The sequence below is a fragment of the Astatotilapia calliptera genome, chromosome 18, assembly GCF_900246225.1.
Source record: "Astatotilapia calliptera chromosome 18, fAstCal1.2, whole genome shotgun sequence".
In the NCBI taxonomy this organism is placed as follows: Eukaryota; Metazoa; Chordata; class Actinopteri; order Cichliformes; family Cichlidae; genus Astatotilapia; species Astatotilapia calliptera.
The window spans coordinates 29855049-29879565 of NC_039319.1; the positions used below are offsets into that span (position 1 = coordinate 29855049).

General features: G+C 42.1%; 1 protein-coding gene and 1 long non-coding RNA gene across 4 annotated transcripts in view; one reads left to right on the forward strand and one right to left on the reverse strand.

Moving 5' to 3' along the window:
• The window catches only part of LOC113010996 (protein NLRC3-like), a 309661-nt gene that overhangs the window by 160676 nt on the left and 124468 nt on the right, over positions 1-24517 (forward strand). The gene's annotated exons all lie outside the window — the stretch shown is intronic.
• Positions 2277-3274, reverse strand: LOC113011033 (uncharacterized). The gene is made up of 5 exons (XR_003270424.1): positions 3244-3274; positions 3054-3147; positions 2644-2744; positions 2461-2552; positions 2277-2359 (listed from the first exon to the last, which is right to left on the reverse strand). It is a non-coding gene; the product is annotated as an uncharacterized LOC113011033 (long non-coding RNA).

Here is a 24517-nt window from a genome sequence, read left to right on the forward strand (position 1 = left end):
TAATGGCAGTCAGGCTACCTCTGCCGAGCACATGGAGGGCTGTGCGGTCCCCCAAAGAAATGCCACCCCACACCATTAGTGACCCACTGCCCAACCATCATGCTGGAGGATGTTTCAGGCAGCAGAAGGTTCTCCAATATGTCTCCAGACTCTGTCACAAGTACTTAGTGTGAACTTGCTTTCATCTGTGAAGAGCACAGGGCGCCAGTGGCAAAGTTGCCAATCTTGGTGTTCTCTGGCAAATGCCAAACATCCTGCACGGTGTTGGGCTGTAAGCACAACCCCCACCTGTGGACCTCGGGCCCTCATACCACCCTCATGGAGTCAGTATCTGACCGTTTGAACAGACTTGCATATTTGTGGCCTGCTGGAGGTCATTTTGCACGACTCTGGCCTTTCTTTCCTACCCCACAGTACCTTTCCTTATCTTTTGTTTCCTACTCTTTTACGGTTGTAAAAGATCACGGTTGTCTTTCTAGATAATTAATGTCATTTGTTCTGGGGCGAGTCACTGGCTCGGGTGCATTCTGGGACTGATTCAGGGTAAACAACTGCACCAAGGGAATTACATTTTTCTTCTCAACATGTAAAATGTCTGTTGATAAGCAATTTCTGAAACAGACATTATAAAAATCACATTAAACAGATGTGATTAACTTTTTATTCTAGCAAACATAACATCAATGATGACACAATCAGTCTTCATCACAAGTGCTCAAATCACTCTCAGCAGCATCGTCTGGAACGTCCTCCTCCTCCTCCGAGTCCATTTCCAGGAGTGGTTGGTGGCTGAGGATTCTCTTGTACACATCCTTTACTTTGAGCATTTCAGCTTTCAGTTCACTTTGTTGTTTTAAACCAGGCTATGGAGTCCTTTCTGTGCATCCTCCGACATGCCAACAAGGGAGGCTGTAAAAACAACAAAACTATTAAATATAAGTAAAACAAACAAACAAACCTCACCTCATAAACACAAGGAATTAGGATCATGTGATTAAACTTTTTTTTAAGGGAGAAGGTAGTGTTAGCTAGCAACCCAAATATAGGTAAAAGATCCAGTAAGACTTTAGCATCTGCTATTATTTTCAATCAATTCATCACCAAACGTATAAATAAATAAAAGATGTGCTTACAGTCTGAGGAGATTGTCCCCAACACCACAGATCGCATTCGCAACACTGTCCAGTGATTCTGCATCTCCCTGCAAAGGATCATCTCCTCCTCTCTCAGGCGCCTCACAGCCATCACCTTCTCAAAGACCTTTCTCTTTGTCCGGAGGTCAGCAGCAGCTACAGTTTAACAACATCAGATGGGAAAACATAGGAGCATATTATGATTCAAGAACAAAACATCCAACTACTGCTCAGATACTGGGAGTTTGTTTAAAAAGGATATTTAGAAATCAAGAGCTTACGTTCACTTGTGCTCTGCCAGGGCCAAACGTCGCTCTGCATGAGGGCATCACTGGATACGATTTGCTTTGTTGGTTCAGCGAGCTTGTTGTAGTCGTCAACAGCAGCCGCCAAGCGTTTCTTCTCATCTAAGATGACCTTGTGAATTCTGTGTCGCCTCTTGTTGCTATCTGTAAATAATCATAAAAAGGAACACCTTCACATAATGCATATATTTACATTTTAATCTACACTCATCAATTTGTTTGCTAGAACAAATCACATCCAGCTTAAACAAACCTGGATCTGATTTTATTCTGTTTACAAAGTAGCTGTACAAGCTGTACAAACTGAGCATCAAACGGTCCATTTCAAAGAAACTGTGACACCATTTTTTCTGTAAAGACTTTGTGTTCGCACTCTGATGATGACGACAAGCTCCTCTTCTCGTGCCTGCAACGCTCCAAGGCTGCCATCAGTTTGATCTGTTTCTAGGTGAGAGGAATATTAATCAGAATACAGGATGAGTAACAGTCACCAAACTACAGTGGACTCTGTAATCACTGACTTGATGATATTCATTATAAGACATCTGGAGCCTTCATGTGCTGCAATATCATGAGATAACAAGTATGTTGGTGTTCAGCTTTATAAAACCAACTAGTACAACATCACTTCAACCCAGGTCCAATCCAATTTGATCAAACGCAACAACTCTGCCATCAATTCTGCTTTTACAAGGCGTATTTTTCATTGTTTGTTGACACTGTCAGAAAGATCTTAACTCTAAGTTCTTTAATGAGGCCATGGTGGGTCCTGTTGTTATACACGAGTGCATTATATTGAGAATCACCTTCAGCCCATTGCTGCACATCGGCCGCCCATTGCTGCAGTGTGTCGTCATCCACACCCAGCTCATTTCTGCTCGCATTCAGGCTCTCCACTTGTTCTCTAAGGATCCTTATGATCTAAGAATACATTAATAAATGTCATTCATATGGACATTTTTAGAGTACTGGTGTTTTCCCCCCATTACCACACACATTAAAATGGGTGTTGAAAAAATGACCTTTAGATATCTCTGGCTCAAAGTGCGGCCCAGTTGTTCCACTTTCCTTTTGTTCCAGCCCAAAGCCAGGAGGCTCAGCATGTCTGTTCGCCCTGCATTTCAGTTAGTATACAAATAAGAATGAATGAGCAGGAGACTGAGTGCAATCTCACACACAGACACACACCTGCTTTAGACATGTACTTCGTTGTGATGGCCGCCCTAGACAGGAAACTGTTTACTTGCTCCACCTCTTCTCCAACTGTAGAACCGGCCCCATCCTGAAACACACCTCCCCATTTGATCTATAGAAAGGAGGTCACAATACATGACTGCTGAATTCATTCAACCTTATAACAAAATGTCTTAAACTTATCCAAGACTACAAGCTGCAGTATACCTCGCATTTCCAAGTGTGAGCTACTCAAAATGAAGTATGCATTAAGATAAAGTCAAGTAAATAGTATTACGACAACACCAAGAGAAAAACAAAATAAATATCCACCCATCCAAATATGTATCTACACACACACACGTATGAGTATATGGTTATGGCGTTAATGTCATTTTAACAAGATTAACGCTGACAGCACTGATATATATGTGTATCTTACATCATTTGTGTGTCTCTGGATGTATTTCACAAACTCAGCAACTTCCTCATCTTTCTCAATGAAGACACCTTCAAAGTTCCCCTGCTCTGAAGTGCTGAACGAACACAGTGACAGTTGTTTGAAAAGAAACATCAAAATGCAATTTTTGTACAAATCCATATTTGATTTATGTCCACAATGCATAACGTACCTTGCATTTGATTGAAAGCGATAAAGCTTGCGATTTCCATCAACTGACATGGCGAGCATGTCTGGAGTGCAGGCAGGGCAGCTAAAGCATGGCTCCTTGCACATCCTGTCCACCTCACACTTTACAGCACTCCACTCCAAGAAACTTTTACTGAAGGCATCAGCTGATATTCGGCCAGTCTTTTAAGTAGAGGACAAACAACAGAATATTCAAGGACAGTCATCATAAACATTGATTTGCACAATTTCCTTAAACTTGACAAATTTAGAAACTCACCCTTCCAAAATGGGCTGTTCTTTCATCCAGCACTTTGACAAACGCCTTAAGTGACATCCCAGGTGCAGCTTCTTAATGTCATAGAAAGACTGAAAGACATCCATTGAAAACAGGGTGCAGAAATTTAAGGTGCCAGGCCAATATCCACCACCCTGGAAGTCCTTAACTGAGGGGGACCATATTAGGCCACAGCTGGTGCAGCTCACCACTGGCAGTGCAAGGTTATAACGGCCTTTAGGAAGGATAAGGAGAAATCCAGTCATGGCTGAACAAAGACATTCATTTGTTTCATGTTGTGAAGATTTCATGTTGTTTTCAAAGCGGTCTGGTAAATCCAAATGACCTTTGACAGGTGCCCACATATACTGCGGGCCGAGGGTAATTCAAAACAATGTAGCAATGTACAATTTGCACTAAAACCTGCAAACACATCTATTGTGTATGTACTGTGTGACAAAAGAGCAACTTACCATTTATGGTTACAAGAGCCACAATTGCACCGGGTGAAACCTCAACGTTACAGAGGTTTCACTCTGGGGCCTTGAAAGCTGGAGGTTGAACCCATACCCCCTCACCCTTGAAGAACGTTTATCATGGTTTAAGGATTTGTTTTTCATTCAGTGGTCAGACTGGAGAGCACTGCAGCGGGTGTTTAATGAGGTCGATAAGACAATGAAGAGAGACAAGGTCAACTCTTCTTATGAGAATATTAGGAAGCGTCTTGTATATGATCAGCTCGCACATGGCCCGAAGATTGGTTTACCTTCTGCCATGTTCAGGCCAAAAATCATCAAAAACCCTGAGGACTGAAAAACAAAAAAAAAAAGTGTAGGTTGTCTCTGTGTGAGAGACGTTGGCATTATACTCAATATTTTTAAAAAATGCAATGTGTGGATTTCTTTTACAGACAACATCTGCCATATTGTGGACCGCTCAGAGTCTCCCCCTCCAGCACTGCAAATCCAGACCCCACCGACTCCGCCCCCCTCTCCAGGATGCTCACAGGACTCTGCAGGATCACACCCGTCTGAGGAAACAGAACTCAACATTAAACTCACAACCTTCCACCTGTTGTCGATGGCACTGAATGAGTATGTGCAGTAGATATGTTATGGATGCCAATCCGGTCACCCCAGCCAGTTACAACACAGTTGCCTGTTTGAGCTGCCTGTGTTTTTCTTCGAGACCTACTATGATGAGGTGATGGAAACGCTCCGGACGCCCCGATTCATCCCGACCATCCGTCTGTTTGTTTGCTCATACAGCGCCAGTGAGGCTAAAGCACAAATCATCAGCACTGCAGAGCGTCTTCTGTGTGAACTTAGATCAGTGCCGCACATTGTTTGCACCACTGATGAGAATGTCGGATACCTGCTAAATACCAATCATCACACCCGCGGAGTTAAATCAGCGCTGCTCCACATGATTGGAAACTACTGTTCTGTGAGACACAAGAATTAATGTACATCTGTTATAAAAACCTTACTGTGCACTACACAGAAAATTAAATACAAACGTATGCTAACACTTTTTTCTCGTCATTTGTATTTGTGTTTGGTCAAAGTGATTATGGAAAACACGCTGAGAAAAATATATCACAACCCTGCACACCCAGGGGGTTTAGGAAGTGTAAAGAAGCTCCGTATCGCTGTCAGTGAGGCAACAGGCTTAAAGCCGTCATTACCTGACGTGGAGCGTTTTTAAAAGGAGATGACACATATACTCTTCATAAACCTGCAAGGATAGAGGATACAGAAATGCAAGGATACAGAAATAGAGTTTTGGTTAACGGGATTGACAAACAGTTTCAAGCTGATTTGGTTGACATGCGTGAATATTCTGCGGATAATGATAATGTTAGTTACTTATTGACATGCATAGATGTGTTTTCTAAGTATGCATGGGTTAGGTGCCTTGAAACCAAGACAGGACAGGCTGTTGCTGAGGCTTTTGGTGATATTCTGAGAGAGGGCCGTGTGCCTGAAAAACTCCAAACAGATTTAGGGAAGGAATTTTATAATAAACATTTTAAAAAACTAATGGAGCAGCATAACATCACACATTTTTCAACCTTTAGTGAAATGAAATCATCTGCGGTAGAGCGTTTTAACTGCACCTTAAAGGGGAAAATGTGGAAATACTTAACATCAGTTAACTCGCCAAGATATGTTAATGTGATCCAAGATCTTGTACAGTCCTATAACCTGTCTTATCACAGCTCTATCAAAATGACCCCCACCGAGGTGTGCAAAGATAATGAGAAAGCAGTCTTTAACACCCTGTACAAAATGAAACCCCAAAAACCGGTGACTTTTAAAGTTAATGTGGGCGATACAGAGAGAATATCTAAACTACGAGGCATATTCTGAAAGGGTCACCATCAGACCTACACAGACGAGTACTTTACCATAAAGGAGCGTTTAGGAAGAGACCCTCCCGTATACAAACTAGAGGATCTCACAGGAGCTGCAGTGAAAGGTGTATTTTATGAACCTGAGATACAGCAGGTGACTATTGACAAAAACAAAAGGTTTAAAATAGAGAAAATACTTGGCAGAAAAAAAGAGGACCGAAAAAAGTTAGCGCTGGTCAAATGGCTCGATTGGCCTTCTCATTTGAATTCATGGATCCCTGAAAAATACATCGTTGAAGCGTGATTAACAGAGACGCCGTGGCTCTGCATACTTTCATTTTGCACTAGACAAAGACTGAGGAAGGAAAGAAGGAAGGAATGGATAAAACGAACAACAACAACGCAGGCTTTTATGTGAGCCTCTTCTCGAATGCTTCAGCACATGTTTATCCAGGCAATAAGAAATCTAATTTTAGAACAAAGCTGTTGTGATATTTTGATACCATGGTAGCATTTACAGGATATTGTTTTGTAGTAATATTATACAGGAAAACTGTTACTCAATAAGGCCCATTTACTAGTTGTTTTTCTCTTTCTCTCTGACCCATGTATTGATGTGTAAGAAAATACCACAGAGACGAGACCACTTCCTTACTCCCATCCTCCCTTCCTTATCTTTTAGAAAAGAGCTTGTTAAAAAGCCAGGTGGTTTGTTTCAGAATTTACTAATGAAAGAACTCTGTATTCTATGTCTAGGAGTGTATTTTGCTGATGATCATAAATTGTAGCTGAACTGATAAACTACACAAAGGATACTTCTTTGCTCAGAAGGCAGGAAGACGTTTCCTTATTTGGTCTGTACCGGTTTGAACTGAGAACCTGCTGACACACGAACCTTTTTTTCCTCTATATAAACTGTTGTACACTAATAAACCTTTGAGTTGATTGTGGGAGAGCAGGCTGAAACAGTCTATGTGTCACTTTGTTCTCCTAACTGCTCCCGGCGCTGTAACTAACCCGCTGAACGGCATACCTGAGTGTTACTTTGAATAATTAGGAATCTTATAAGGAAAGGGAAAAACTCTGCTTATCGCTCACGCCACGGAGGAAACCCGGGACGGAAATTTCCTTCAAAAGCTAGCAAAACCTATTGTTTTAAATGAACCGTATGAGGTCGGTGTTATAGAATTTCAATACCCAAGACTATGGTTGTCTTTTCCACAATCAGATTCGCGAGTGGAAATTTATGATCCAGTCAAAGATGGAGCATTGTCCATAACCGTGATTGAGCTGTCTGTGGGGCATTATGCATCTGTGGCGCAGATAATAAAACATTAAAACATAACACCGACATTAAAACACAATACAGTGAAGTTAGTAACTATGTTAGTGTTATGGGCCCTCGGGGCACAGTTCTCACATTTAGAGGGAGACTGGCAGGAATCTTAGGATTCAAATCAGAAGACCTGTTTGTACTTCATTATAAAAACACATACGCACCACATCCTGCAGACGTATACGGCGGAAAATAGAACATTTTTATTTATGCAGATATCGCTGATTACCAGCTTGTGGGTGACGCCCATGCGCGGCTATTAAGAGCAATAAATATAACAGACGATGACCGTCCGGGAGCCATTCTTCAATTTGACAGCCCACACTACACACCGGTCTCCAAATCCTTAATCGATGACATAGAAATTGATTTGATAGACGACCAAAATCAACACATACCCTTTTTATACGGGAAGGTGTTTGTCAAACTCCACTTCCGACCCATAAGACACCATTTTTAAAAAATAAGGATGTCTGTCTACAACACTGTTACATCCGGGGAGGCTGTGGAAGTGTGTGGGCGTGGTGTTGTCTTCTCCCTCTCCTCCTCCTTCGTTCTGGCCCCTCCCCTTGTCTCTCTCTGCCCCTGCCCTCTCCTTTAGGTCACACCTGCTGCTCATCTGCTCTCGTTACAACCAATTACCCTCAGGGGTGATATAAGCTGGAGAAGAGCAGTGTGGAAGTGGAAAGGAGAGGTTTCTGGTGGTTTTCCGCTGTGCTGGTCAGAGTGTGCTACTGACTTAGGTGTGGAACAGCCTGCTGCGTGTGACCAGCCTTCTGGTGTGTGGCTCTGGTGTGTGAGTAGTGCTTAACTGAGCAGTGATTGCCCATGAGTGACGGCGGCCTTCATTAGTTTGTGTGGCCTGCCTGGATATTGTTTGTTAGCAGCGTTGCTGTCTCTTTCTGTTGAAGCCTTATTGTTGCTTTCTTTGTTGAGTGGTCAATACCACTTTGGGTTGACCTCCCTGATTTCTCGTTAAAGCAGCGGTGCTGTCTCCTTTTGTTGTTGCCATTTATAATTATTGAGGTGTGTTCTTACAATAAAGATCTATTTTATATTAAATACCTCTGCCTGGCGTTCTTTTCATTCTACCTGGATCTAACTGTTACTGTCCCCCACCCTCATCGCCTAGCATTTAAGAGGGGACGTAACAAAGTGGGGGCTCGTCCGGGATTGGAATGAAAGGAATTGGGTTGATTACAAGTGCGTACAGGTGTTTGTGTGTTGTGTGAAGGTCATTTGGCAACTGCTGCTCTCCTCGGCTAGCACAGGGGAGTGTCTAGCTGAGCATTTGCTCTTCCTTCGGACACTCGTTTTTTTGTTTTGCCTTTTTTATTTTCGGAGCAAACCCGGGTGGGGATTAATTCTCTGTTGGGGGTAGGCTTGTCGGTGCCTTTGGCGCTTGATGATTCGCCTTTAAAGTGGCCTCGAGCCTGGTATGCTCCAGAAGCTAGAATAGGCTAGATTCTGAGCAGGCAGGACTGGGGGGAGTGTGGGCTTTTCAATTAATGGTTGACTTTTGACACAACACATTTCTCTTTCGCCTGTGTGTGTGTGTGTGTGTGTGTGTGTGTGTGTGTGTGGCCTTTTAGTGGTTTGCTTGTGTTTTGGCAGGCCGTTTTGGGCTTTCATGGCCACTTTTGATATTGCTGGGTTTACAGCAGAGCCGTCGCTTGCCCTGCTAGATGTTTGTAGGAAGAGGGATCTGCATGAGCTGGCTACACATTACGGGATCAGTGTCTCCACTGGTCTACGCAAAGCCGAGCTGAAAGCCGCTCTGGTGTCCGGGTTGTTGGAGAAGAGGGTGGTTGTAATGCAAGAACCTCCGAGCACACCCGGTCCGGCTGGACCAAGTGCGGCGCCTCCCATTCGAGGCCAGGTTGTAGAACCAGCAGTGTCCACACCTATGGACCAGGGGTTGCCCGAGGGGGGGCCTATGACGCTGCCCCGTTTTGATCCACTCTCCGCCCAGTCATCAGAGGGTTCTAAGCAGGATGCTAGGCTCAAAGTCCGTCTAGCTCGCCTCCAGCTGGAGAAGGAGCAGAGCGAGAGAGAGTTCCAGCTGAAGAGGGAGATAGAGCTTAGGCGTTTGGACGCAGAACTGGCTAGGGCTAGAGAGGTTGAGCTGATGAAAGTGGAGGCGGAGATGAAGGTCAAGCTGCGACAGCTGGAACTCCAGCAGGCCTCCACCCCTCCTGTGGTGGCTTCACTGTCACATACAGACCTACAGTTTGATGTAGGAAGGAATAGTCGTCTGGTCCCTGTATTTCGTGACACTGAGGTGGAGATTTATTTTGAATCATTTGAGCGGATAGCAACAGCCTTGCGTTGGCCGCGGGATGCGTGGGCCATTCTGCTACAGTGCAAGCTGGTGGGCAAGGCGCAAGAAGGACTTTGGCTACACATTATTCTGTTTCAATCTGGAAGCTGATGAAGGACATTCAGGGAATGTATCGTTAGTTAAAACAGGGAGCGTGAGGCTGGAAACCCGTTTCAGAAATCCGCTACCCCGAACAATGAACCTGGTGTGTTACTCTGTATTTGATTCAGTCATCCAAATATCTAATATGAGACAAGTGCTGCTGGACGACTACTAAAGATTCAAAATGAATACAATAGAACTAACCAGCATTGTTAAAAGGATTAGTAACAGGGCTCATCTTCTAGGTGTCTTAGCATGTGACCAGCTGCCAACAAAGCCCATCAGATATCCATGCATGGGCATCATCCATCAGACTTACCTGGGAAGCACTGGTTGGCGTTCTATATCACAAAAGACAAGCAAGGGTACTTTTTTGACAGCTTCGGTAACTCACCTGATAAGTTTTCACCCGAGATAAAAGTTTTTCTTTTAATAAACACCGCTCGGATATTGTATTCTGGGAGACAGGTTCAGAAGGACTTTTCGGTAACCTGCGGACAACACTGTGTGTTTTTTCTATGTCATGTCCAAAAAGGAGCGTCTTATTCAAGACTAATTAATATGTACAGTGATAACCTTGTTTGTAACGATGCAATGGTTTGTCATTTTGTTAACAAAATAAGACCTGTTTCTGTATGTTTTGAAAATAACTTTGATTGTGTGCAGTGCGGATACTGATTCAAGTAACAAATAATAAAAGATAACAGAAGAGAATATCGTTTCATCTGATATTTATTTTCACCTCATTGTTAAAAACATTATTTAGTAATAATAAAATCTTTAAACATCAGCACAGAGTTCAAAAAGTAAAAAGGGGAAAACTGTCATCTGTTTAACAAAACAATATAGACATAAATAAGAAAAAAACACATAAGTAGTATATAAAAAGGGAAACAAATGCGAGGGTAAATGATCTTTTTTTCAAGAATAAGAAAAACAAACATAATTTTAAAATTCATTAAAAATCGATCCACCCGCTTCTACTCTGCCTTGATTTTTTTATGTGTGGTAAATAAGCTTTGATCGCTCAGTGACCGCTTCTTGTGCAAACCATTTGTTTCAACACTCGGGTCGCCAGTGTCGCCTTTATATTGGCTAATAGTCCTCCTCACCTCAGCATTAGGAAAAGCAGACAGAGGAACATTTAAGTGGGCGAGTGTTTTTAAAAATGTCGACCACCCTGCAGGCCATGAAACATCTGTTGCTCTACGTGTTGCTGTTGCACTTTGGATCAAATCATAGAGATGCGAACCTCTGATTCTCTGGTTGTCAATAATAATCTCACCCCTATCATTCAAAGAAACTCCCGACGCACGAGTGAGCGCTGTTAAAATAAGCTCTGCATTTTTTCTGCTCCTTTTTGCCATATAGGACAAAATCTCATCCCAAACATGTCGTTTTGTCTGTCGCCACCAACATTGCTTTGGCGGTCAGATGCATCCTGACCGGTTTCAGAAGGCAAAGATAGTGTTAGCACATTTTTTTCCACTCACGCCTTGTTTCACAAGTGAACGGTATCTCTGAAGAATGGCAGAATACTTTTTAGCCTTCTCATACACATCCAAATCTGCAGCTGCAGCACTTCAACCATAGCTTTGTCTCGCTCGTTTTGCTCTACATGTCTGACGGAGCCTGTATGTTGTTGCTGCTGATGGTTTAACATGTCCAACTGATGCTGCAGGACCAAAAACATTTTCTGTGTGTGCTCCATTTCACCTATTTGCTATAAGACTAGTGATGAAGGGTATGGCAGCCCCTAATAATGGTAGCAAAAATCCTCCAGATTGGTTGATGGATCTTCTCTTTTTCAAACGTTTGACCTTTTTGTCTGCAACCAGCCTGATTACTTTTTTTCTTTTTTAGCTGTCTGTACTGTTGATCAGTCAGCGGGATAACACCTTTCAAAACATTGAGCGATATCTCACACAGAGCATTAATAAAATACATGCTTGCATTACAAATAATATTCCTCCGTACGCTGGGTGGGGATTTATACAACAACTCCAACAGTGCAATGTTTCTCTGCATCCGTGAATATGACATCCTTTTTACCGCTTGTGATATTATTCTGTTATTATATGTTACCTTATATATGTAATCAAAATAGTTGAATTATGTTAACTGCTGTAGATCATATTATACCCTTTAATATAGAGTGTGTGATTAGTATGTGGTTTTAGTTTGCATTATACTTCTGACTTAAAAGAGTGTGAAAATCATCAGATCTATTTGTTTGACCTGTATTACTCAACACTTTTGAATGTATTACATTGTTTCTTGACATGTTTTACTGCTGAATCATGAAGAGAATGTTGTGTGCAGAGGACCTTGTGCAGATAATAGAAGAAACAGACCACATTCCAGACCCCCACCTTTCAGAAGAGCAGAAAGACAGGGAGCCGAGGTCATAACTTAGGCGCTGTAAGAGAGAAAGAATGTTTAGGCTTTTACGACCAGGTGGGGGCCACTAGAGAGTATAAAAAGCTGTGTAACCCGTCACCATTTTGAGACTTGCTGTGACCCTCTGCAGGCAGGTCTCCCCATCATGATGGTTCTAATGCTCATAAGTTTGAAATGTATGGAAATAAATGATTGTTGATTGAGCATTTATACACCGAGTACTGTCCTTCCTTCAGCCCAAAGATTCAAAGAATTGGGAGATTTCAACAACTTGGTGCCCTGACCCGGATCTTTGGTGTGCTGAGGAGGTGCAGATTTGGCCTTTGGTGAGATCGTGAGGCGAGGTGAACAGAGGGCCGGCCTAAAACAGAAAGGTAAGCACAGCCTGTTGTATTATAAATACCAAATGTGCATATTGGGCTTTCCAAATTAATCTGTTCACTGAGTTATACGTATTTTCACATTAAATTTGTCGGTGTCTGGTTTTTGGCGCAAGATACTAACAACATAAGTTGAGGCTGAATTCCAGGGTGTTAAATGAACTGCTTCTACCGAGAAACTAATAATACACTACGTTGAGCTAGTTGCAGCCCACTTTACCTTCCACATTTAATTTTGTCTAAGACTGGCTTCTGTAGCAATAATACATTAGAATTTCTTCTGGAGACGCGGCCATAAGTTCAGTACATTGAAGTCGAGGTTTTGAAGTTTGTTTATGGTGTCGGTTAAGTCCTTGCTCATGCGGCTATGAAATAGAAATTGATTTAAGGAAAAGCAGATGCTGGCTCACGGTGCAGTTGAACACTGGCAACGGCGAAAGCGCAACACGTCCGTAGGTTTGGTTTATGATACGGGCGTGTTCCAGTGGTACGGCCGTGAAGTGCAGTAGTGGGTGGTGCTGGTTTCAGTACATTGAATAGAGGTTTGACGGTGGTTTATGGTGTCAGTCGAGTCTCAAGGGCTGCGGTCATAAAACAAAGTAAAATTTTACTTGCCAAGAAGTACATAGAGCAAAACCTGGTTTATGGTGTCTGGTATAACTTCTGGGGACGCAGGCATCACTTTTATAATGCGATTTTGCCCCATTGTGGCGGCTTAAGCGCAGAGAAAGGGGTATTTTGATCTTTGGTTGTTGTGCTTCAAAAGAATTTTAACAGTTGAGCTCAGAGGTTTCTGTGCAAATTTCTGCTGATGAAAAGCGCTCTCTGTGTGTCTCACTGATGGTGAAACGTGCTGTGAGTGCAAGGCGCGCTCTGGCTGTGGGTGAGGCGCGCTCTGAGTGTGTTTTTTGTGAGTGTGAAGTGTGAACACAGTGACAGTGACGGTTGATGTGTTTGAATAGGAGGACATTAGAGCAAAGACACATTTTAGGATCAAAGGTTGATGCCTAGTGTACCTGTGGAAATAATTTTGTTCAAGGTGTGGCGACCCTCCTGGTCGTGGACGCGCGGCCAGGACCAGCGGTGTCTGGATGCTAAGGTGGCAACTTGGGAACTGAGGACTCCCGCATTTAGCTACAGAATAACACTGGAACCGCAGTGTAATCACGGGTTCACATTTATTCTGGACTAGAACAAGACACATTTTGCGAACAAAGGTTGAGTCTAGATTAGTAAAGAAATAAAAAAGGTTGAATTCCTCGTTTCAGTGGTTGAAATTGTTGTGTGCCTGTCCCCTGACGAGTGTAAAATTAAATAATGAGGGAATTTGGAGCCACATAGAGATAGACGGGCATAATTGGGTGTATTACTCTGTGGTGTAATAAAAAATAAAAATAAAAAAGAGAAATACTAAGAGGTGTGTAGTGGAGAATTATGGAGGAGTAGAGAGAGGAATGTGTTGGGAGACTGGCGGGCAGTTTACGCTGTCAAGGTAGGCGTGTTGCCTGCTTATCTGTTTAACATGTGATGAAAATGAAATTAAATAAATCTCTTAGTGTGTTAATACAGGAAGCTGCGGACCTGGACCAACTGCCCCCACAAGCACAGCGGCCGAAGCAAAATTATACGTAATGGGAACCACACCCAGCACGAATCAGCAGCTGTGAAACAGACAACAGCGAGGAGAGAATTAGAGGAGGAATTAAGAGAAGTTTTTAACTCATAAAATTGGGGCCAACGAACTTGTGGAGGTTGGGAAAGGCGTCCGGAGCATCACAACAAAAAGGTGAAACAAAAACACACACAAGCAGAGAAATGTGAGAGAAAGGCTCCTTTTAAGGTAACGCCTAGTTTGAGAAAAAGTTAAAATTAACCTGCTTGCCTACAAAATGCACACACATGCAATGAAGAAACAGCTTAGACTCATGAACATGTGAAGATTTTCCAGCAAGTTTAAAGCAGTGAAACTTAACATACACCTGCTGTTAAATAATAAAGTTTATCCACTACTAACAAATAAACTCTCTGGGTTGCAGGACAACAACTTAACTTCAAAAAGAAACACTGGTCTTAGTGGTAAAAAGAGTCAAATTGTGACATGTTTTCTGCTGATTGATTAATACAAGTGATTACTGAATGAAAGAAAGTTCCTTTTTTGGGGCTTTTAAACATGATGTTGAGAATTTTAACATGTACCTGTGTTGTCCTGTCAGCTTGGTGGGTCATGAGTGGATTATATGGTGAGAAAAAACAAAAAAAAAAAAAAGGGGGAGAGAAGGCTGACACAGGGCCTGGCCCCGTTGTTTCCCCGTCTAAATAACACAGCCAACACAACATAATTTTCCTGTTTGTTTGTTTTTGTTTTTAGTCTGTTTTTTGTTTTGTTTTTGTTTTTTCTCTTTATGCTTAATTACAGGCTGCTTTGCCGGCCCTGAAAGCCGAGGCTGACTGGACTCCTGCTCTCCCCCATACGTGACACTGACCAAATGCTGCAACAGCTGGACCCACAACAACGACCTGAAAATGTCAACAGTGCTGCAGGAATGTGATCTCATGCAGCAGAGACGGAGAGCACTAAATCTAAGGCCCGTTTCACTACACGGGGGAAAATTCTCAGACTACGTCAGCTGACAGAGCTGTGACGAGACGCCCGCCAAGCCCAGATGAAAAGTAAGGCCGAGCAAAACAATGCTGACCTTGATAACTTTGCATTAACACTGTGCAGGACAGTGATGGACCAACACGGAGGATCGGGCGGCGAAAAGGGCGTGACCGGGACAGGAGGAGTAACTGAGGTCAAAAGGCACCTCAGAATGGACAAAAAACACAGTAGAAGATGCAGGTTTCACCTGCGGTGAGCATCGACACTGGAGAAAGGACTGCCCCAAGTGGGGTCAGAACCAGGACGGACAGAACTTTGAGCAGCAGCAGCAGCAATGGTCGCAAACGAACTGAAAAGGAGGAGGGCAGGACCCCAGGGCATGCTTCAGGCCGTGGTTTACCCAGAACACCAGAACAGGAAGGTGATGAACACAAACACCCACACAAACACACACATCTACATGCACTGACTCAGAATGAAGAGGAACACACACACGCACAAATTGGAATGCTGATTCACTGAGAAGTGATGCACACCCATACATATGCACACGCTTGTGCAATGAAGAGTGATCCACACGCACACACACGCTGATGCAATGAAGAATGCTTTGCTTATGCTGATATGCAAAATGCTGCACACAAACATCCCAATACATAATTTTATGAGGAGCCATTGATTACCATTGATTACTTAGAATGTGTTATATGTCACCTAGAGGGCATTTATGTAGAGTTAAGGAATAAGGTCTAAAACGGTTTGGTTATGAAAACAATGTCTGTGCGTGATGTCTGTTTATGGCTCAAGGCCTTGACTGAATTCTTTGCTGTGCTTCACACAGCCCTGATGAGGAACAGTGGCACAGAGTGAAAAGGATGAATTAATAGTGTAAGTTTTAGGTTGGAGTACGGCATTTTCTGTGATTGAGATTGAGACAATTCAAGGAGGAACAAAAGGTGTTACGGCACCTGAGGTTCTCATTCCCACACAATATTGTCCCAGCAGGAAGCAAAACGTTCCTGTGAGTGTTTGGTTTATTTTTTGGTTTTGCTTAGTGCTAGCTTGATTTTATCAGTGAGCTTTGGCTTGTTTTCTTTCTCGTAAGCGAGAGAGGGATAGTTTTATGTTTGGACATGTCTGCAACGGGCCCTAGTTTGTGTTATTGTTATTAGTGTTTTGTTGGTCACGTCTGTTTTCGTTTTTGTTACAGTGCACTGAGGAAAAACAAATGAGAGGTGTGATCCACCGGTGGTGACGTGGTGATATTTTGTGAGTTCATGATTTAACAATCAGCTCTTTAAACCAGGCCTGAAAGATTGAGATTTAAAGCGCTATAAAATATTATTACTGTAAACAGTTGCAAAGTGTGCTTCTCCATGATTGTAATTGGCTTGGGAGAAATTCACTTATAGGGGACACTGAACACATGAGAAGTCCTGAGTCTAAAAGGATTGCAGCGAGACAATCCGGTCCAAAAAAAAAAACAAAAAACAAGGAATTGTTTTCCTTTTAAAATGATGACGTCATCTTGCTGGTGATGGATGCTCAAATAGGTTGCACGTGAGACTCCATTATCAGCAACATCTGGTATGAATGTGTGTGAATGAATGCATGTGACTGGACTGTGATGGACGGAGAATTTCTGATGCTTTTGGAGATATGATGTCACTAACCTTTTCTTTTAAGTTTCTATATGAAAATTGCTATGAGTTTATTTTTGTGTTTAATAATTTAGCTATGGTAAAACTTAAAGCTTATAATGTGTTAGACTTAGAGATGGTTCATTAATTTTTGATTACTTTTATACACACAGATTATGATTAGAATAAGTCCTGAACATAATATTTTGAACCAAATTTGAATCATTAGAAGAACAATGGATAACAATATTCGATTATCAAGGCTAGGGAGAGAGGTGTTTCGGTTTTCTGTCTCTTGCAGAGAAAGGATCAAACACCAGACAGGGACACGGAGATATGAGGACCCTTCACAGCAGAGACAGATGTAGGGACTGCCGAGACAGCAACTGGGGTCAAGTGTCATGACAGTTGGGCTCCTTGAGAAGATGGATCCCACAAACACAGCAATAACCATGAAGGGGTTGGCGAAAACCAGGAACACCAGACCAACGAGGTTCGAGAGGCTCTTGGCGAAAAAGGGGGACATGGCAGTGACCCCAAAACACACAGATCTTTGTTTGAAATCGGGGCAGAATAATCCCCAGAACTGTGCAACGACTAAAGGGTGGTCTAACCCCTGAGGTCGAAGAAAGAAGCTGAGAATCACCCAACTGGAAGACACTGGTAGCTGCAGCAATAAAAATAAAGGTGAAAAGCTCCTTAGACAGAGGTTCTAGTCTAAGTACATTTGAAAGGTATAAGGTGGCATCAAAATGGGGGTGGAAAACTGGAGCACCAAAATAAAGCTGTGGGAGAATTGGGGAGTGATGGAAGTGTCATCTGTAACTGCTGTTATGGTTGTAAATCTAACTTTTCTTGCATCTGAACTGCGTAAACACAGAGGTCATCCCACATATGGTCCACCCGTTAAAGGGGGACAGAGGGCCTCAGGACCAAGGAGACGTGGACATTGCAACACTAGAGTGTATGTTGTAAGTGATCTCTTTGAGAAAAGAGATCAAAGGGGGAATTGTGAGATTATTCTGTTATCATATGTTACCTTATATATGTAATCAAAGTAGTTGAATTATGATACTGCTGTAGATCATATTATACCCCTTAATATAGAGTGTGTGATCAGTATGTAGTTTTAGTTTGCATTATACTTCTGACTTAAAAGAGTGTGAAAATCATTAGATCTATTGGATTGACCTGTATTACTCGACACTGCTGTGAATGTGTTACACCGTTTTCTTGACATGCTTTACTGCTGAATCATAAAAAGAAAGATTGTTCAGGAGACTTTGTGTCTAGGACAGGGGACACATTCCATACCCCCACCTTCTGTAGAGCAGAGGAGCAAGGAGCCGAGGTCATAACTTAGAGAGAGGTTCTAGTCTAAGTACATTTGAAAGGTAAGAGAGAAAGAATGTGAATGTTTAGGCTTTTATGACTAGGTGGGGGCCACTAGGAGCTATAAGAGGCTGTGAAATCTGTCACCATTTTGAGACATGCTGTGGACCCTCTGCAGGCATCTCTCCCGTCCGGACGTTCTAATGCTCTTAAGTGTTGAATTGTATAGAAATAAATGATTGTTGATTGAGCATTTATACACCGAGTACTGTCCTTCCTTCAGCCCAAAGATTAAAAGAATTGGGAGATTTCAACAGTAGGAACAAACCTGTTCAAAGAAAAAGCAAATGTGTGCATATTGGATGAATTCTAAATTATCTGTTCGCTGAGTTGACGATCTTAACTATTAAATTGGCTCAGTAGTGGTAGAACTAAATTCTTTAGAATAAAGTAAAGCTTTGAAGTAAGGATAATGAAACTTTGAGAATGACAGTACTGAGTTAAAGGTAATATGGTATTTCATGGTAAAAGAGAAAAAGAAACAATGTGTGTTTAAGAGAATATAGGACAATAGGGAATTGGTCATTGGTTTGTCCCTATTGAGTATAAAGCCGGGCTTGGACATCAATAAAATTGCTTGTGTGGTTTTGTGTGGTGTTTTCAAAGAGATTAAATTGTTTAGAATGGGGGCGGGGATCCCAAAGAAGTGCATTTGCTCAGAAGGTTACGCTTCAACTCTGTGCCCGGACGCGGGTCAGAGTCCTCCGGGGGAGGGTTAGTTCGGTTAGCCACCGCGAAAACTGGGGTCATTCCTTAATAGCCAGTGGTCAAAGGACCATTTCTTGTCGTCCGGGATGATTTAATGCACTTGTTTGACTGAGAGAAACCGGGTTTCGGGCGTGGAACCTCGACTTATACCTATGGGTAAAGTTTGGGTTGGTTGACGCTTTTAAGGCTGGAAGGATGCTGAGAGTGTGTGTTGAAATGAAAATATGCATGTTGTGAAATCCTTTTAATCATTGGTGATTCTATAAATATATTATTGTGAACATCGCTGAATTTGTGGGTTTTTAGACGCTGGCTTATGTATATTAGAACATAATAAATAAAGTTTGGGTTTCTTTTAGTGAATTTTGATGAACTGATTTATATTTTGGTCTATAGTGGATGAATTGTGCATACTGCAGATATTGTGTCGGGCCTAAACCCTGAGGCATTAAAGACAAATATCTCTGTTTAAATAGCAAGTTTAACTAGGCAAGAATTTCAGTAATAAATGCTGGTGTGACTTATTTTTGATTTTGGTGTGTAATGTGAGAATTGATTAGAGGTTTTAATTGTTTTTCTTTCAGTTTGAGGTCGTATACGCACTTAACAGGGTGCGGTCTACTTCCTCTTTCTGATTCTAAACAGCATGTTTGATGAAAATAGTTTATCACAAGTGTGTGATTCTAAGTGTGTGAACGATGTGGGTACTGCATCTGAGTGATTCTGTGTGATTTGTACAAAATAACAAATAAGTAATAATAACACTACTGGGGTGAAGATCGTGGGTTCATAGCAGAGTGTGTGAAAAAAGGAAGTCTGAGAAGAGAGTCTGTGTCTGGGTCTGGCAGGAAGTGAACAACTTTGCATGCCCATAAAAGGAACTGGCTGATGTGTGGGAAAATGATATTAAATAAGTGTTTTAGTGTGTTAATACAGGTGCCCATGGACTTACTCAACCTCAAAACATGAGTACAGCAGCAAAATGATAGATTAACAGATTTGGGACGACAAACAGGCTTTGGCTTAAAAATTTGACAGCTTGACCTCTCATTCTGTCCTTATCCTGAGAAGAAGCTTAAAGGACAGTCAATCTCCTGATGAAGACAGAAGACAGACAGAACACCGTGGACTTGAAGAGTTAACAGCAGGCAAAAGACAGTGCAACTGACCTAAAACACTGAAGGGTCAGGCAGCAGCATGTATGAACACCACTGATGAAACATGAGCTTTGAATTACAAGCTGGGAACTTAACCAGTGACATGACTGTGTGAAGGCACTGGACGTGATATTTACCATGCTGGGAGTTAACCGACAAGAAAAGACTGAAAAGATCAAGAGAGAAGAAACAGAGAAGAGGAAACAGCTGAGTTGGGCCTGTGTTTGCTGGAGATTTGAAGGCCACACAGGAAACTGTGAGAAAAGGGACAGGGACCAGTGAGAGGTCAAGCCGGACGAGTTCGAGTGAGAGCGTGTGGGGAATTGGATTGAAAATGGAGGCTGAACTGGTGGAGGTTTAGAAATGTCCAGAGCATCATAACAGAAAGGTAATTCTTTTTTTTTCTTTTTTTTTAAAAAAGGGGAGAGAGAGAAAGAAATGCATAAACTAATAATTACATGAATGAATAGAAAGCACACATACAAAAATTGTTACATGTGAAATTATTTTTGGAGAGAATCAGAAGTGAGGCCATTTGAATCCACAGCTCAGTGCAAAGATGCAGGAATTAAATCTGATTATAAAAACACATCAAGGCAATGAAGACCAGCTTACACTCAATATTAATATGAATACACAACATACACGCAACAAAGACACGCTTACACTCACGAATGTGAATATATGACATAAATTGGAGTTTCTGGCCGGAGAGAGAGAAGTGTGTTGTTTAAGCAGTGATGATAATAATGAAAATGTCTTAGTTTTGTCACTTTTAGGTGAAAAGCAGACCAGGATCAATTTCCCACATGCAGCAGTCGGAAGAAAGTTATAGTTTAACATCACTGGAAACGTTCAGGCCAAGTTTCTGGCTGAATTGTTTACAGCGTCATGTGTCACTAAACCTGACAAGCGAGCTCTCACTCCTAACTGAAGATGAGGAATGCAGCTCCAAAGAGCAATAACATGGCAGTTAAAGAGAGACAGTGGAGAATGCAGGACAAAGCTGAAAGAGAACTTCCTGTTATTGGACTGTTGAAGTGGGAGAGGACAAAGGAGTGAGAGCAGTAGGTGAGAACACAGAGGAACGCTGTTATTTAATGTGGGAAATCTAAATTTGGGTTAGCAAACCTGGGGAAAAGAAAACTGACTGCTTAAGTGGGAAAATTGTGAAGGAGTCTGAAACACTGCAAAAAGAAACATACACAAAATCACACACACAAGCAGAAAATGTATTAACCTTACAAAGACAAGAGAGCTCATGAAGATTAGACAGCATCTTCAGCATTTGAGTCTGTTTATCATCTTGTCCAAGTCGCTTAGTGTGATGAAAAAGTGATACAAAGACCATTAGACTCATAGCAAAGTAGTTAAAAAATGATCCAGTTATAGCAGAGAAATGTGTAGGAAAGGCAGCTTTGAGAACATGCCCTGGTGGATCTGCAGCTCCACTGCACAGACATCGATTAAACCTGACTAATAACACACATGCAATGAAAATCAGCTTGTTATCTTTCATCAGTGTTAAAATAGTGTGAATGTAACACACTTAAATCCTGAAGTTGAGGAATAACTCAGGGAAGTTCCAGGACAGTAGAGTGATTCTTGTGAAAAGGAAAAAGTGATTAAAGCTTAAAGTAGTTTTTAGAATAGTGAATTAGAAGTGCTCCTGTACAGATTGATCAAAACAAGTTATTACTGTAGAAAGAAAATAAAAATAATTCAATAATGTGGTGATGTTTAAATATGCATTTGTCTTGTCACGGCAACTTCTTGAGATATGACTCAGTATGCAAATGAGTTGAATGACTGGGGACAGCAAAAGAAAAAGAAGAACTTGTGTTTCCTGTCTGACTGGATGAGTGAAGCTTGCACTGAAACACACACTGTGACTGTGTGAGAAGAAAGGCTTGGTAACAGACAGGATAATTAAATAAAGTGGTCAGGTCTGTGACTAAGTGCAGTCGTCCAGATTTGGAAAAGAAATTTAGAATTTAGTGATGATAGATGGTTATAACATCTTTAGAAAGGGCTTAATGAGAATATCAATGGTCTGCAAAACTGTTCAGCTTTTAACAAGATTTTCTGTGTATTGAGCAGGTGAGACTATGTCAGTTGACCTCAGACTGTCAGGATGCTGAAGAACTTGAGGCAAAACTTTTCTGTGATTAAGATTTTTGGGGTTGTTGTTTTAGTGATGGGTTGATTCTGTCGGTTAGGTTTGGGTTGTTTTCTTATTTTAATAGAGGGAGTTTTATTAAACATGGACATGGTTAGAACTGGGCCCTTTAAAATGGTAACAGTGCACTTAGAGAAAACCTGTCAGGTGATGATGTTTTGTGCTCTGATGAGCTAATAATCAGCTCTCTTTTTCTGATTTTTGTTCTAAGCAGGCCTGCAAGATTGAATTAACAGCGCTGTAAAATTTTTCGGGAGAACAAATATAAGGTGAGCTTTTCCAGATTACAACTGGCTGAGGAAAAGCCGACCTGTGGGGACCTGATCAGGTTGTAAGTCCCTGTCTAAAATGATTGCAGCAAGTCAATCCAGTCCAAGAGCATAAAGAACTCTTTTCCTAAAAAACAAAACAAAATAAAACAAATGAATGAGCTCACGTTGCTGAGGGTGGAGAATCTGATTATTTGCGCAGGAGTCTCCACTATCAGCAATATCTGGTGTGAATCTGTGTGACTGGACTGTGACTGGACTGACGATGTGGACTAAAGGTTGGACTGACTGGACACTGAGATAAAGACTGGACCAAGAGTAGGATGAGTAGATGTTGACAAACAATTCACCACGCTGGCATGAGAAAGGGGATGCTTTGCTTTGCTTTGCTTTGCTTTTGCCATGAGCAGGAGGAGCGGAAGACTTAATTCTGGGGCTGCTGATTTTGGGTTGCTGATGTTTGCTTTGAGAAAATTCTGTTTTATTGACTGGGTGTAGATTATGGTAGTACATTATATAGTGGGGGAAATACCAGATGCTAAAGGGGAGAAAATGTTGGATGTTACTCATGTTACTATTAACAAAAGCAGGCCACTGTAGAAGTCAATTAAGTTTGATAGAGGAAAATAATTACAACCAAAGTAATATTTATGAGTCAAATAGGGGATCGCTAGACTTTTCATATAAAAATGCAGTTATAGAATAAGAAAGACTTCTCCAAGTGACCAAGGTTTTTTTCCCTTTTAAACAGTAAATTATTAAAAGAGCTGCTACTGGAGGGAGACAGGAGCAAAGTAATGAAAGCATATATATTTTGGGTAAGTCTGATAAAGTAAAATAAAATGTACCATTACATTAAGAGGAGCAGGAAACAAACGGGAGACCAGGAGACCAGTCCTGACGGTGGATTACACTAGGACTGAGGACCTGATTGAGCGTGTCACCGGCTTCAGTGACAGTAACCTCTGGCTGGACTGGGTGGCTCAAAATGCTAAAGAACAACATGTATCTGATTGTGTTGCCTGTGCTTCAGCTAGACCACGTTTGTTCACGGAGCCCGCACCACTGTATCCAGAGGACAAGTGGGGCTATGACTGCATGTTGCGGATTACTAGAGAAGCGGTGAGTACTGGCAACTGGACTATCTTGTCCAGCTCATTTCCCCTAATTCACAAGCAAACACAAGTAGGACCATTCATGCCCAAACGAAACAACTACACATGCTTTAAATTCTCAACGGATATGGTAAAGTACAAGTTGGGAGAGATTGACCCAAGTTGGTGCTCTGTCACAGTCACAGGGAGAACCACAAACAAAGTAAGCCAAACGAACACTTTAATTGGAACATGGGCAAGAAGTGGGCTCTATTATTATTGTGGACGTAAAACCCTTTTGGTTCGTGCCCATATGGGAAGTGAAGGGACGTGCGCAATGGTGCGACTCGGAGCTCCACTCATGATAATCGGGAACAAAGTAAAAGCCATACGACAACGCAACACACGCACATTGGCGGCCAGACGTAAGAGACGCATTTTGGCAAAGAGAGGGACACAGGGGAAACATGCTTATGACCCTAGAATGAACTCGCCTACCTGGATTGACTCAATAGGAGTGCCCAGGGGAGTTCCAGATAAGTATAAACTAGTGGACCAACTAGCTTCAGGATTTGAAAGTATGTTCATATGGATAACTCCAAATAAGAATGTTGATCGCATAAACTATGTCCATTATAATGTGCTGAGCCTCTCTAACCTGACCAGAGATGCCATGGAGGGGTTCACAGAACAGTTGGGTTCGACCTCACTGATGGGAGTGCAAAATCAAATGGCCCTAGACATGTTGTTGGCGGAGAAAGGGGGTGTGTGGTGCCATGTTTGGAGCAGTGTGTTGTACCTTTATCCCCAACAACACTGCTCCAGATGGCTCAGTAACCTGAGCTCTGGAGGGGCTGAAAACTCTGTCTAAAACCATGCATGAGCACTCGGGAATTGACAATCTGCTGGACAGCTGGATGACCTCAGTGTTTGGGAAATGGAAGGGGTTTTTCATGTCTGCAATGTTTTCTACTGCCACTTTTTAGCGATACTGGTCACCTGCGGTTGTTGTCTCATTCCTTGTGCCACAGGACTGCTGGAAAAGGTAATAACGAGGGCAGTGGAC